Source organism: Thamnophis sirtalis, unplaced genomic scaffold, assembly GCF_051295495.1.
Source record: "Thamnophis sirtalis isolate CommonGarterSnake01/CBP01778 unplaced genomic scaffold, rThaSir2_p1.2 scaffold_2, whole genome shotgun sequence".
NCBI classification, from domain to species: Eukaryota; Metazoa; Chordata; class Lepidosauria; order Squamata; family Natricidae; genus Thamnophis; species Thamnophis sirtalis.
The window spans coordinates 27,217,713-27,232,146 of record NW_028261382.1 but is presented as its reverse complement, the minus strand read 5'-3'; the positions used below and the strand labels follow the sequence as shown (position 1 = coordinate 27,232,146).

The 14,434-nt window shown below is 46.4% G+C and overlaps 1 pseudogene; it reads left to right on the top strand.

Annotated features, from left to right (window-relative positions):
• Positions 1-1,612: 1,612 nt before the first annotated feature.
• LOC148048536 (uncharacterized) lies at positions 1,613-13,510 on the top strand (annotated as a pseudogene).
• Positions 13,511-14,434: the final 924 nt, after the last annotated feature.

The following is a 14,434-nucleotide window of genomic DNA, read 5'->3' as shown; positions in this document are numbered from 1 at the left end:
CCTTTTCCCTTTCCTTTCCTTACCTTTCCTTTCCTCACTTCCTTCCATCCTTTTTTTCCTTTCACCTTTCCTCCCTTTCCTTTCCTCCTTTCCTTTCTTCCTTCCTTTCCTTTCTCCTTTTCTCCTTCCCTTTGGTTCAGTGTTGGCACGTCGCCTTGTGCATAGGACAGCCAGGTGAAACTCCCATTTTCCGATGCCAGGAGAAACGGCCACTGCATCTAATCAGCCTATCCTCCTTTCCTTTCCTCCTTTCCTTTCTTTTCCTTTCCTTTCTTCCCCCCTCCCCCCTCACACACTTAGCTGATGTCAGCCTCTGTTTTGCTTCTTGCTTTTCGGCTGCCATTGAAATGGGGGGGACACATGGTATTTGGGTGTGGGAAATATTCTGTGCAGGAGAGACTGTAAGAAAGAAGTTGTTCTCACCAGCTAATGCGCATGTGGCAGGGAGAGGAGTTTCCCGCCAAGGCCAACTGTCCGGCATACCAACCTGATGATGATTTTGGAAGATATCTCCCACATGACACCTGTGGAGTAATTGGTTTGGACTATGGGCTGGGGGTTAAAAAGGGGAGGGGAATGGGTCACATATTGATATCTATGCACATGCTTTTGTCTCAGATCCTGCTTTGCTTAGCTACTATTTACTTATAACTAGTAAAAGTACTCTTAATTCTGCAAAATGGAGTTGAGTGGTTTCTTTCTTGGTTATTAATTGAAGCAGCCCTGACATTAAGCAGGATCTTTTCTCGCACCCATCCCGGAGTTGACACCTTCCGAGTGGAGTGCACCCAAATCCTAAAAGATGTCCCACCAAGGCAGCGATCAAGAAGAAGACATGGGAGCAACTGCATCCTCCTGCCCTTTAGAGATGGAGCAAATGGCTGGCCTGCATTTGGAAGAATGATCCATTCGGCCCAGATGGACGTGGGGAGTGGGACAGAAAGATGACCTCGAAGAACCTCTGGCTGGAATTACTATGAGGACACCGAGACGACCCGCGGCTGACTGGCGGGAATCCAAAGAGGAGAATCTTATGATGTCCCAGGCAATGAAACTCTTTGAAGGGGCTTGGGAGAGGTGCCGAGCCCATGAGAGTGGACTAGAGAGGGAAGCCGATCTCCATGAAACAGAGGAGGCTTTGTTTGACCCGAGGGAAGCTGGTAGGGCTGAAGGTGGAACTGAGCAAGATGACACAGCTCCGACCCCAGTTACTGCAGTTAGAAACATCCCCAGATGAGCCCCCTGCAGACGCCGGATGGCTAAAGTTCCTCCCCCAAGTGTGAAATTTGGGGGGGGAATCAAAGGACCTAGGATTTTTTGTCGTCCAAGTATGGAATTATATGCAAATGTACAGGGACGAACTGCATAATGATGAAGCCAAGGTAAGAGTGATTACTATGGCGTTGGAAAATAAGGCAGCGGCATGGATGGTGGGCTTGTATAATGCTGATTCCCCCCTGCTGAGGGACTATAATAGATTTATGGCCGCCCTGAGAAAGCGCTTTGATGATCCACTCACAGAGCGTAAAGCAAGAATTAAATTTAAAACTCTCACCCAAGGAAGAGACCAGTAGCTGAATATATACAAGAATTTTGTGAACTATCAGCCTTTATGAGGGGTTGGTCCGAAGAAGCATTATTACACCACTTCACCAATGGGTTAAACAAAAAAATATATCAGCACTGCGTAAACAGGAGGGGCCCCCGTAGACTGCAACCGTGGTATGAAGTGGCTGCAGATGTGGAGATTGACTTAGCCAGAGATAATTACCAGGAGGATAGTGAAAGCGAGAAACCTATGCCTGCCAAACCCCACTCTAGAGCCCCAAAAAGAGGGAAAGGTGGGTCTCCAAGCAAACCAAAACCCTTCATCTGTTTCCACTGTGGGAAGGAGGAGCATCGGGCCACAAATTGCCACACCAAGATGACCCCAAAGCCCCCTCCTTGGAGAGAGAAAAAGCTGGAAAAACCTCCCGGCAAGAGGAGGGAAACTGCCATGAAGGGAGAGGAACCATCTCAACAGTTCCGCCCTGCTGAAAGGAAGGATGATTCACCCTCCTCTTCGGATGAAAGCGAAACCGATTCTGATGACGGACACCTGGTATGTTCCCGGTGGGGGGCCATGATTATTCCAGTTGAGCTAAGGGTGCCCTCTTCTGGCGCACAAGAAAAAATGCTGGCCCACACGCTGCATTGTTAGCCCGGATATAGAAAAACTCAGCTTAAAACTTAAAACTCTAAAAGTCCAAATTACTTTTTGCCAGTTGGATGGTTCAATTGAGGGGGGGAGCCCTGCTCATTTTGTGATTGAGCCAATTGATATCTGGATGGGAACCCACCAAGAGACAATAAGTTTTATTGTGGCCCCAGGAATGAACCAGCCTCTTATATTAGGATTGCCTTGGCTGCGTAAAAGGAACCCACACATAAATTGGAGGAAGGGTTGGTTACGCATCCGGTTTGTTACGCCCCCTGAAAGAGAAGGAGGGGTTCCCAAACTGAATAATGCAGACCCCAACCTGGCAGCCAAAGGGCAAGAAAAAACTGAGGGGGAGGAGAAAATCCCAAAAGAGTACTGGGACCTGAAAGATGTGTTCAGTGAAAAGTCTTCTGATAAATTACCCTCACACCGTGCCACTGACTGCAGCATTGATATTCTCCCTGGAGTGAAACTCCCAAAACCTCAAATTTATTCAATGACCCCTGGGGAAATAAGTGAATTAAGGAAATTTATTGACAAAAAATTACAGAGGGGAGTCATTGAGCCTGCTAGGCCCTGGGTGGGTGCTCCTGTCAAAGAAAAGAAAGATGGCTCCTTTCGCTTATGTGTTAATTATAAGAACCTTAACGCAGTTGTGTCCAGAACCTCTACCCGTTACGAAGGACATGCTGGCTCAGTTAGGTAAAGGAAAATTTTTCATAAAATTAGACCTGCGAGAGGCCTATTACAGAGTCAGAATTAAAGAGGGAGATGAGTGGAAAACTGTGTTCAACTGCCCTCTTGGTTGTTTTCAATTCTGCGTGCTGCTATTTGGGCTACAGGGGGCGCCAGCTGTTTTCATGCAATTAATTAATGAGGTTTTGCATGACCACCTCTACAAAGGCTTGATGGTCTATCTTGATGATATCCTTATTTACACGGAAACACATGAAGAACACGTGAAGTTAGTCCACTCAGTGCTTAAAAAACTCCGAGCTGCAAAACTATGTGCTAAATTGTCTAAATGCGAATTTCATCAGGAGAAGGTTGATTACCTGGGATATCGCATCTCCCACAATCGCATAGAGATGGACCCAGCAAAGGTCCAAGCTGTCACTGAATGGGCGCCCCCCCGCACCCGCAAACAATTGCAAAGTTTTTTGGGTTTTGCTAATTTTTATCGTCAGTTTATTCCTTCGTTCGCCAGAATTGCCCTCCCAAATACGAACCTCCTAAAATCAAGGGGGGAGGCCAAACCTAGACCAGGCGAACCGTTGAATTGGACTATGGAGTGTCAAGCTGCATTCGAGAAATTAAAGTGACTGTTTGCTGCTGAACCAGTTTTAAAACACCCAGACATGGATTCGCCATTTGTGGTCCAGGCGGATGCTAGTGATGTTGCAGTGGCGGCGGTATTGCTAACTGAGACGGAGAGACCATGGGCTATATGGGAAAAGGAGGCTTTTGCAGTCAGGTGGGCCTTAATGACCTGGCGACATTTTTGGGAGGGAGCTAAACACCCATTTGAGGTGTGGACTGATCATAAAAACTTGGAGGCATTAAAGACTCCCTGGAAATTATCCCCCAAACAAATGAGATGGGCACAACATTTCAATATTTTCAATTTCACTTTAAAGTATATCCCAGGGGGGAAGAACTTTATGGCTGATGCTTTATCCCGACTTCCTCAATATAACAGCTCAAAACTAAGTGTGGTCCACCCAGTCATCCTAGCGAAAAGCCTCGCTGCTCCGTTGGTTACCAGAAGCCAGAACAGTACCAATTTGGAAGTCACAAAGGACCTCGTTTCTAAACTCAAGGTGGGCCTTGAGTCTGATGAATGGTTTAACCAACATTCAAATGAGTGTACCATAAAGGATGGTCTGGCTTGGATAGGTGCTAAACTGTATGTTCCTGCGACCATTAGAACTCTGGTTCTTCAACGTGCCCACGATTCACGCATGGCTGGCTATTTTGGCTTTGTAACGACCCTGCATCTCATTAAAAGACAGTTTTGGTGGCTCTCATTAAAGAAGCACATTGAGTCTTATGTGGCCAGTTGCCCCACATGTGCTGTCGCGAAACGACCGCCAGGAAAACCCCAGGGTCTGCTCCAAGGCGTGCCCTGTCCTGAGGCACCTTGGAAAGAAATATCTATGGACTTCATTGTTGAATTACTGGAGAGTCAGGGAAATACTGTGATTTGGGTCGTTCCGGACTTGTTTTCCAAACAGGTTCATTTTATTCCTTGTTCCAAGATCCCATCGGCTAAATCCTTGGCCAAATTGTTCATTACGCATGTATATCATCTACATCAGGGCTAGTCAACCTTTTTATACCTACCGCCCACTTTTGTATCTTTGTTAGTAGTAAAGTTTTCTAACCACCCACCAGTTCTACAGTAATGGTGATTTATAAAGTAATTTTTAATTAAATTAAAAAAAGGAAAGTGCTTCAGTATCAGACAAAACCCCTACCGCACCCCATGAAAGCTGGAACGCCCACAAGTGGGCAGTAGGGACCAGATTGACTACCACTGGTCTACATGGTGTACCGGACCGCATCATCTCTGATAGAGGGGTCCAATTTACCTCCTTATTTTGGAAGGAATTTTTGAAGTTGATAGGCTCTGCCCAGGGCCTAAGCTCCACCTACCATCCTCAAACTAATGGAGCTTGTGAAAGGACTAATTCCGTTTTGGAGTAGTACCTTCGATGTTTCATCAATTACCTGCAAGATAATTGGGTGGAGTTGTTGCCTCATGCGGAGGTGGCCTATAACAAAGTGCACAGCAGCACGGGGTTTACTCCATTTAAGATCCTGCTTTGCTTAGCTACTATTTACTTATAACCAGTAAAAGTACTCTTAATTCTGCAAAATGGAGTTGAGTGGTTTCTTTCTTGGTTATTAAGTGAAGCAGCCCTGACAGCTGGGGAGGAGAAAACAGGCGGAGACCCTAAGACGGGCTTGGAAGGCAGAGGTTCCTTCAGAAGACCCCAGAATCCCCAAAGAATCAAGGAGGAAAGAAGGAAATATCAGTGCCCGGAATGTGAAAAAGCCTTTAGAGAACTTAAAGACCATCTGAGAATCCACACAGGAGAGAGACCATTTAAATGCTTTGAGTGTGGATACAGCTTCCATCAAAGAGGACATCTTTATAGACATGAAAGGATCCATTGCGGGGAGAAACTGAATAAATGCCTGGAGTGTGGAAAGAGATTCCGTGAAAGGGGACATCTTTATAGACATCAAAGGATCCACTGGAGGGAGAAACTGAATATATGCCTGGAAGGCAGAGTGTCCTTCGGAATACCAGGGAATCCGCAAAGGATCCAGGAGGGAGAAAGGAAATATCAATGCCTGGAGTGTGGAAAGAGTTTCAAAAGAAAGGACGTTCTTAAAAAGCATCTAAGTATCCACTCAGAAGAAAAGAAATATGAAAGCCTGAACTGTGAAAAATCTTTCAAAACAAATGAGCATGTTCAAAGGATCTAAGGATCCACTCAGGAGAAAAGAAATACAAATGCCCAGAATGTGAAAAACCTTTCAAAACAAATGACCATCTTCAAAGGCATCTAATGATCCACTTGGGAGAAAAACCTCATAAATGCCTGGAGTGTGGAAGGAGCTTCAATCAGAGAAGCAGCCTTTATATACATCAAAGAGTCCATTTACAAGAAGAGTACAAATGAGGGGAATATGAAAAATCCTTTAAAACAATTCAAAACTTTGAAAAACATCTGAGAATCCACAAGCCAAATATATGCCTGGAGTGTGGAAAGAGCTTCAGTCAAAGGGAAGTCTTGATATCCATCAAAGAATCCACACAGGAGAAAAACCCTTCAAATGTCTGGAGTGTCTAGAGCTTTGTTGAGCGTGGTAGCCTCCATCAACACCAAAGAATTCACACAGGAGAAAAACCACATAAATGTCTGCATTGTAGAAAGAGCTTCAGTCGGAGAGGACACCTTAACAGACATCAAAGAATCCACTCATGGGAGAAACCACATAAAGGTCTGGAGTGTGGAAAGAGCTTCAGTCAGAGAGGAAAACTTTCACTGCATCAAAAAATCCATTCAGGAGAAAAGCCGCATCAATGTCTTGAATGTGGAAAGAGCTATACTGGAAATTGCGCAATTTTCTATTTCCTTTTTCCCACAATAATGTGTTGGAATGAGAGGAAATTCATTAGCAGGAACCACTGGCAGGATCTTCTCATTCTTAGGTCTTCCAAAGGCATCTGCTTTGGCATTTGGCCATGTAGTTGCTATTTAAAAGAAGACTTGAGTGAGTCACATATGGAGAGTTTATTTATTTGGATCCTGACTTTATTATTTCTACAAATAAGAACAATTACAAGAAAAGGAAGGAGACCAGGGGTGGGTTTCGACCGGTTCGCACCGGTCCCTGCGATCCGGTTGGTCGCCGAACCCGGAAAAAAGTAACTTCCGGGAACGGCGAAGCCCCCCCCGCACCCGCGCGCGCCCGCACACCCGCGCCAGCTCCTTACCCGGTTTTTTCGAATTTTGCGCTTTCCACGCATGCGCAGAATGCCTGCGCGATCCTCCAGGAGCAGCTGGAGCATCGCGCAGACGCTAGTACGCATGTGCGTGCCGCGTGCGTGCGCGAGGACGCCGCCGGCCTCGTTCCAACCGATCCGGTTGGAACGGGGCGAGAAACCCACCCCTGAAGGAGACTATTTGGAGCTCAGGGTTGGACTGAGGGGTCTTTGGAGCTCTCTGAGCCCTTCCCCCTTCCAGCCACGGTGACCCCTCCATCCTCTCTTCCCCAAACAACAACCCTGTGAGCTGGGCTGGACCGAAATAGTTTCCCTTGCTTTCTCCCCCAGTGCCTCCATCACTGGACCCCACTGACTCCCCTTTATAGGCGGCTATAAGGTCGCCTCAGAAGAGCCCCTGAGCTCCCCCGGCCTCAATAGAGGGGAGGAAGGACCCAAAAAGATCAAAGGGAGCCCTCCGCCACGACCTCCTTGGGAAACCATAGCAACCATCAACACCAGAGGCGCCATGTGACTGGTTGAAGGAATGCGGATGCCGATTAATCAGACTGGAGAGGCCGGCGATTGGCAGGAGGACTCCTTGGGGGCGGTCCCTCCAAAGGAACAGATGGAACTTCTGGAGAAGAAAGGGCATGAAGCCTCCACTTCCGGAAAAGAAACGGGCGACGAGAGAGATGCCTGAATCGGCAACAGAGGAATCCGGGTGATGCAGATTTGGCACAGGGAATGCTGGGAGTCACAGTCCGGGAGGTGTTGAGTATTGAAAAGTTCTCGACTTACGAACTAGCGGCTAGCAATAAGCCAAGCCGCGTCCTGATTGGCTAGGATGCATCTTGGCTAAGCGTGGGCCGCTAGAGGCACGCCTATTGGTTTTCCCTTCTTGACAGCTCCATATAAATAGCTGTCAAGCAGGGAAAGGTACTGAACCGCTACTTGTATATAGTTGATCGTTCTACAATAAAAGAGCTGTTCTCACCACAGACTTCCTCCTGCCTCGTCCTTCGTCCGGACTCACAATACTGCCGACGAAGGTGGAATCTCAGCAGTCTAGCTGAACAGCCACCTAGGTCAAGTGAGAGACTGTTAGCCGAGTGAATGCGGAAGACAATCATTTTTTTCCTGTCCTTTCTCGCCACCTCTTGCGCCTCATAAACTACGAGATGGCAGCTCTGCCTCCTTTCGCTCCCTTTGGAACCTCCGGTGAATCGTGGGCCGGGTTCCTGGAGCGGTTCGAATGCTACCTCATTGCCTCAAAGAACCACAACCTGCCGCCTGAAGAAAAGTGCAGCTTCTTTCTAAGTTGTTGTGGCCCTGCAAGGTTTGCCTCAGCCAGAGCCCTAGCCTCTCCATTGCTGGTCTACCAACTAAATTGGGAGACCTTGATGACTAAACTTTGCAATCATTATGTTTCTTTTTTTAAAAAAAAAAATTTATTAAATGTTTTTTAGTTTTAGTTTAAAACTGGTACAACATCTTTCTTAATATATCAATCAATTACAGATAATACAAAAAAAGACAAAAACAACAATCAGGAAAACAAAACAAAACACAGGTGTCTATTATGAAAAAATAAGAAGTATATCAACTGGTTACAACATGTTTTGGTGCTTCTCTTCCATTGACTCCTATTAATTCAAATATCTTAACTCGAATATTTACCATATCAACATCATTATACCTCCGGTTTTAATTATTATAGTTATTTAAACATCCTTCATCCTTAGCTATGCTAAGGAATTAGTCCATAACACATGCTGGCAGTTCATTTACTTATTTGTAAAATCCTCTATTATCATCAAATCCTCATATTCTATTTTAACTAAACATCCATAATATTCAATTATATCATATATCATAACATTTTCCCAGTATTGATTAACATTTGATTGTATGGATTTTATTTAGTTTTTTAATAGTGCTAATTATTATAGTTAATACTCTTTATGTATAATCTAAAGGTATTTTCTCATATCCAATTGTTAGTTATCATATCAACTCCACATTATATACATTACTATCAATATCAATTATTATTCAGCAATATTTGTTACACAAAAAAGCAATTAGGTTTAACTAGTTTTCAATTGTATTCATCAATCTATCAGCCAGTTCCAAATTATATATATTGCTATCCATATCAGTCATTATTCAGCTATATCTATTACAAATTGAAGTAATCCGATCTAGCTAATTTTAAATTGTATTATCCCATCTGTCAGCCTGTGTCCCTCCAACAGCAAGATTTCCTCCGTCCAGTAGCCATTCGTTGGATAAATTTACCAAATGTTTCCATAAGCAAGTCCAAACAAAAATATTTCGGCACCTTTGGATTCTGAATGTCGGTGATGAAATAATAAAGTTGTCCTAGGCTTATAAAATTTCCCAATTTAACTTTAATTCTCAAGGGTGGATTCTCCATTCCTTCTGCACACTGTCTCTTTAAATGAGTCGTCTTTATAGCTTCCCCCCTCCTCTCTTCCTCTGAGATAGACCAGACACCATTTCTCACATTTTCCGTTTGTGTTTCAGGAACATTTAAGCATTCAACGATCTCAGTTTTAGCTTCATATTTTAGAATCAATTGATCCAGTTTTCTTTCCAGTTTTTGGTAAGAATGAAAGAGTCCTCTACACGCAGAGAAAAGAGTCTGAAATGAAATCTTAGAGGTATCTTGGGACGCCATGATGTGTCGTAGTTAAAATAGAAGCTCTCTTTTTTTTCCCCACAGGCTTCGAAGTACTTTTTTTTTTAGTCTCTTACCAGCTGTCAATCTTATCTAGTTGTAAACAGAACTAGATAGTAAAGTAATAAAAATGTCGAATCGTGACGGGCTAATTAGTAGGAGATAAGTTTTACGATCCACTTAGGGAGATTTAGAGGGGGGAGGATGTCGCGGAGTTTCTTGAAGCATTTAAGAAGTAAAGTAACCACCAATCATAAATCCATTAGAAAGAGCCAATTCGCCGCTAAATCTCCTGTTCTTTGGATTCAGTTAGCTTAATTTTTTAACACGAACAATCTCTCTTGGATAATAAAATCAGCTTACCAGATGACATCACTTCTTCCATTCTTAGGGGCAACCTGCAGTTTCAGTTAGCACGCAGCTAATCCAAAAAGGAATTGGCACGAGGAGTTAATACCCCCCCCCAGAGATTTGCGAATATCTCTGGGGTCCTGGGTCCCTCCCCACCTTCACTGTCGTCTCCGGGACAGCTAGGGTTCAAAGAACCCGTCCAAAAATCCTTTGGTATAGAGGAATTTCAGGAGTAGCCTAAAACTCCATCTTCTCACTGCTAAGCCCCGCCTTCTTCTTCGCAATCATTATGTTTCTATGCCCTCACGGATCGCCCGCCGTTATGCAGTCCGACAATGCGTGCAAAAGGAATCAGAGACTGTCAGCCAATTCCTTCAGTCTCTGCGTACGGCAGTGATCCAATGTGAGTTCGGCGATTTAGACGACTCACTGGTGGAGCAATTCGTATGCGGTGTGAAAGACCCTCACTTAAAGCACCGTTTGCTGGCACGGGCAGAGATCACCCTGGACGAGGCAAGCCGTGGACGCGGCCAAAGCCACGGAGCTCTCCAAACAGTCCATGGCTGACATGCAGAAGTTCCACTTGCCTCCACCTCACGCCCGTGCCTGCCTCATAGATGAGCTTGTTCCTTTGGATGAGCCTGACTATGACCAAGTTGACTTGCTGCAGTCCCAGCCCAGGCACCTGCCGCCTCAGCCTACTGGCCCTGCCACCTCTCTCTGCCTGGGCTGCGGGGGCAAACATGGCCGGTCCGTTTGTCCCTTCAAAGCCTCAGTCTGCCGCAGATGCAGGAAGAAAGGTCACCTGGCACAGGTCTGCTGTGCGGCCTTGCCAGCACCTTGCCAGCAACCTTCCGCACAGCAGCTGCCAGTTGCGCCGCAAGAGCAGCCTTGCTGCCTACAGGATCACCGGCCACAGCAGTAAGGCGAAGATTGTTTTACTGTGTCTCTGCCTGATGATCCCGTGGAGTCAGTCAGCAAAATGACGACTGGCTCCAAGAAGATTTTGGCGTCCCTACAGCTGAAAGGTCAGCCCTGCCTGATGGAAGTCGACTCCGGGTCCTCCCATTCCCTGTCGTCCTTCACTCAGCTGTGCCCTGATATCACCCGTGACCAGCTGGAGACTACCAGCCTAAGAGACTACCAGGGGACTCTAATTCCCACCCTGGGCTGTTTTCCTTTTTGGGTGGACTATGGGTCTTTTCATGGCCACTTCCCTGTGTTAATTGTTGAGAATTCTTTGCCTGCGTTACTGGGGCTGGACTGGTTACCTGCCCTGGGTCTGTCTATTGAGGGGGTGCATTGGGTGGCTAGCTCCTCCCCTAGCATTGAAGACGTCCTCACCAAGTATGCGGATGTCATCGATGGTAAGCTGGGGGGAGTACAAGGGGACCCCCATTTCCCTTAATCTTGACCCCCAGGTTGCTCCTATTGGGCTTAAGGCTTGCAGGGTGCCTTTGGCCTTGAGGCCAAAGGTAGATGCGGAACTGGATAAGTTGTTGGCGCAGGGTGTCCTGGAGCCCGTTGACCACTCTAGATGGGAGACCCCAATAGTGGTCCCTGTCAAGACCGACGGGTCCATCAGGATCTGCGCCAACTACAAGTCCACCATCAACCTCGGCCTCCAGTCCCTGACGTACAGCACCTGCACAATTCCTTGGGGCGGAGCTGCACCTTTGCCAAACTGGATATGGCGCAGGCCTACCAGCAGCTCCCGGTGGATGACGATGTGGCGGTGACCCAGACCATCGTCACCCACATTGGAGCTTTTCGTTGTCGCCGCCTCCAATTTGGCGTCTCCATTGCCCCGGGTTCTTCCAGAGCCTCATGGAGCAGCTGCTCCATGGGCTCCCTGGCATTGTCCCATACTTAGATGACGTTCTGATCGCTGCAAACAGCCACTCAGAACTCATCAAAGTTCTATGGAAGGTCCTCGACCATTTTAGGGGCTTTCTGATCCCGAACACTATCCTCGGCTGAGAGGAACTACAGCCAGATTGACAAGGATGCTCTGGCTGCGGTCCGGGATTAAGAAATTCCACGACTACCTCTATGGTTGACATTTCACTCTTGTCATGGACCACAAGCCACTCCTTGGGCTTCTGGCCAGGGACAAGCCGACCCCTCCCATCCTTTCGCCAAGGATGACCCATTGGACGGAGTTCCTAGCAGCATATTCATATATGCTGCTGTACCATCCTGGCAAGCAGCTGGGGCATGCTGATGCCCTCAGCCTCTGCCCCTACCAGGCATGGACCTTTCCGCTCTGTGTTGTCCATTGCTTCCCTAGACCTCCCTCTTACCGCTATGGACGTGGCGGCCCACACCTTGGCCGACCCTGTCCTCTCCCAGGTGTACTCCTGGGTCCTTAGGGGTTGGCCTTTGGGGAAGGTCCGGGACGGGTTCAAACCCTTTAAGACCCGTCAGATGAAGCTGGCCATCCATGGCAGGTGTCTGATCTGAGGAGACAGGGCTCTCCCCTTTGCCGCCAGGTGCTCTCTCAGCGCCATAGAGACCACCCGGGCATAGCGCGCATGAAGCTGAAAATCTGGTCACCTTAGTCAAAGGGGAAAACTTGATACCCATCAAAGAATCCACACAGGAGAAAAACCCTACAAATGCCTCAAGTGTGGAAGGAGCTTTATTGACAAAAGTAGCCTCCATTGACACAAAATAATTCACACAGGGAAATGCCACATAAATGCCTCGAACGTGGAAAGTGTTTAGTAGGACAGGAACTTCACACAGGAGAAAAACCACACAAATGTAAAGAGTGTGGAAAGAGCATCAACCGGAGAGGAAATCTTTACATGCATCAAAGAATCCACTCAGGGGAGAAACCACATAAATGCCTGGAGTGTGGAAAGAGCTTCATTGAGAGAGGAAAACTTTACCTGCATCAAACAATCCACTCAGGAGAAAAACCATATAAATACCTGGTCTGTGGCAAGTGTTTCCGTTCAAAACGAAGACTCCGTTCACATCAAACAATCCATTCAGGAGAAAAACCATATAAATGTCTTGAGTGTGGAAAGAGCTATATGGAGCATGGAGGCCACCATCGACACCAAAGAAATCATGTGGTGGGAGAAAAATAATAAACATGTCTGAATCTGAGAAGTTACAGAGTGTTTCTCAGAAATAGAATTGAATTGCATATTTAATAGTGTGAATAGACACGTGAGGAATTAGTCTCGAGTGCACAACCTCTCAATGTACCTACAAAGCAACAGAAAAATAATATTCATGATAATAATTATAATTCCAATTTGGGGTGGCGGTCAGTAAAGAAGATATTAAGCAGGGTAAATAATAACTGCCAAATATGGAACTTTCTCAGGCTGAATGAAAAAGGACTTTTTCAATTGTACATGTTAGATCAGTGATGATCAACCTTTTTTGGCTCCCGTGCCAAAAGCGGGGAGAAGCGCAGGGGAGTTGTGCGTGGGCATGCCATACCCATAATGCTATGCGCGTGACCACTCCCCGTTTTCACCACTTTTTTTGACCCTCAACAGCTCCCCCACCCTCCGGATAGCCTCCAGAGGCCTCAAGAGCTTCCCTGAATCCTCCGGAGGGCAGAAAATGGACCTACAGGGAACCTGGAAGTGTGGGAATTGTGACTTCCGGTTTGTCTGTAGAGACGATTTTTGACCTCCAGAGCCTTCAGGGGCTTTCAAGAAATTCCTGAACTTTCAGTTTGTTCATAGTGCCGGGGTTTTTTTGCGCTCCAGAGGCTTCACGGAAACCTCCATAGGGCGAAAAATTGCCTCAAAAGAAGGCTGAAGTCATCTGGCTAGTGTGTGCAAGCATGCTGGCCAGGTAACAGGGCAGTGCCTTGCATACCCTAACAAATGGCTATGTGTGCCATAGGTTTGCCATCACAGTGCTAGATGTTTCAACCTCCTGAAATTGTACTTTTTCAGAAGAGACTTAAGTGACTCAGGATGCCGTTTCCCATGTGAATGTTCTTTTAATGCAATGCTCAATTCAGTTGTTATGCTTAATATTATGGCATGTTATTGTCCATGTCCTTGATGTAAATGCAGCTAGGTGCAGAGACTAGGTGTTTCCCAGTTGTCAGAATCGTGAAAGCATTTCTATGCTTCCTGTTTATCAGCTAAATGATTAGCAAAAGATTCATCTAGTTCCCTGATGTCAAACTCAATTTCATAACCTGCATCAGGGTTATGTTTGACCTGGGGGTGGGAGTGGGGCAGGTGGGTGTTTTCAAGGCTAGGCGTTGCCATCTCATTGCCTCTTCTGTTGAACTCAGAATAAATCTGGGACCCATCCCAGCCCCAGAAGAGCCCTGGCCTGAATACAGAGGGGGTGGAGGGGTGGTGGTGAAGACAATATCCCAAAATTCAAAGGGAGCCCCCACCTCTGCACAGAAGCATAACAAGCCTCAGTGCCATGCAGGCGCCCTCTGGCTCATTGGAAGACATATTTTCTGTGATAACTGACATAACTGTCAATTTAACCTGCATGGATGAGGTCATAAAGCCTCAGAATTCCCTAACAGATGACAGGCCACTCTTGGCATCCTTCCACAGTTCACCTGCTCCACCTTTTACACCTCCACCAATGTCAAGGAAATGTCTGCAGGAGGTTAAAAAAAACAATAAAGTTGCCCATTTCTCACAAAGGGCAGATTTTTGTATGTAGACTGCCTCTGTCA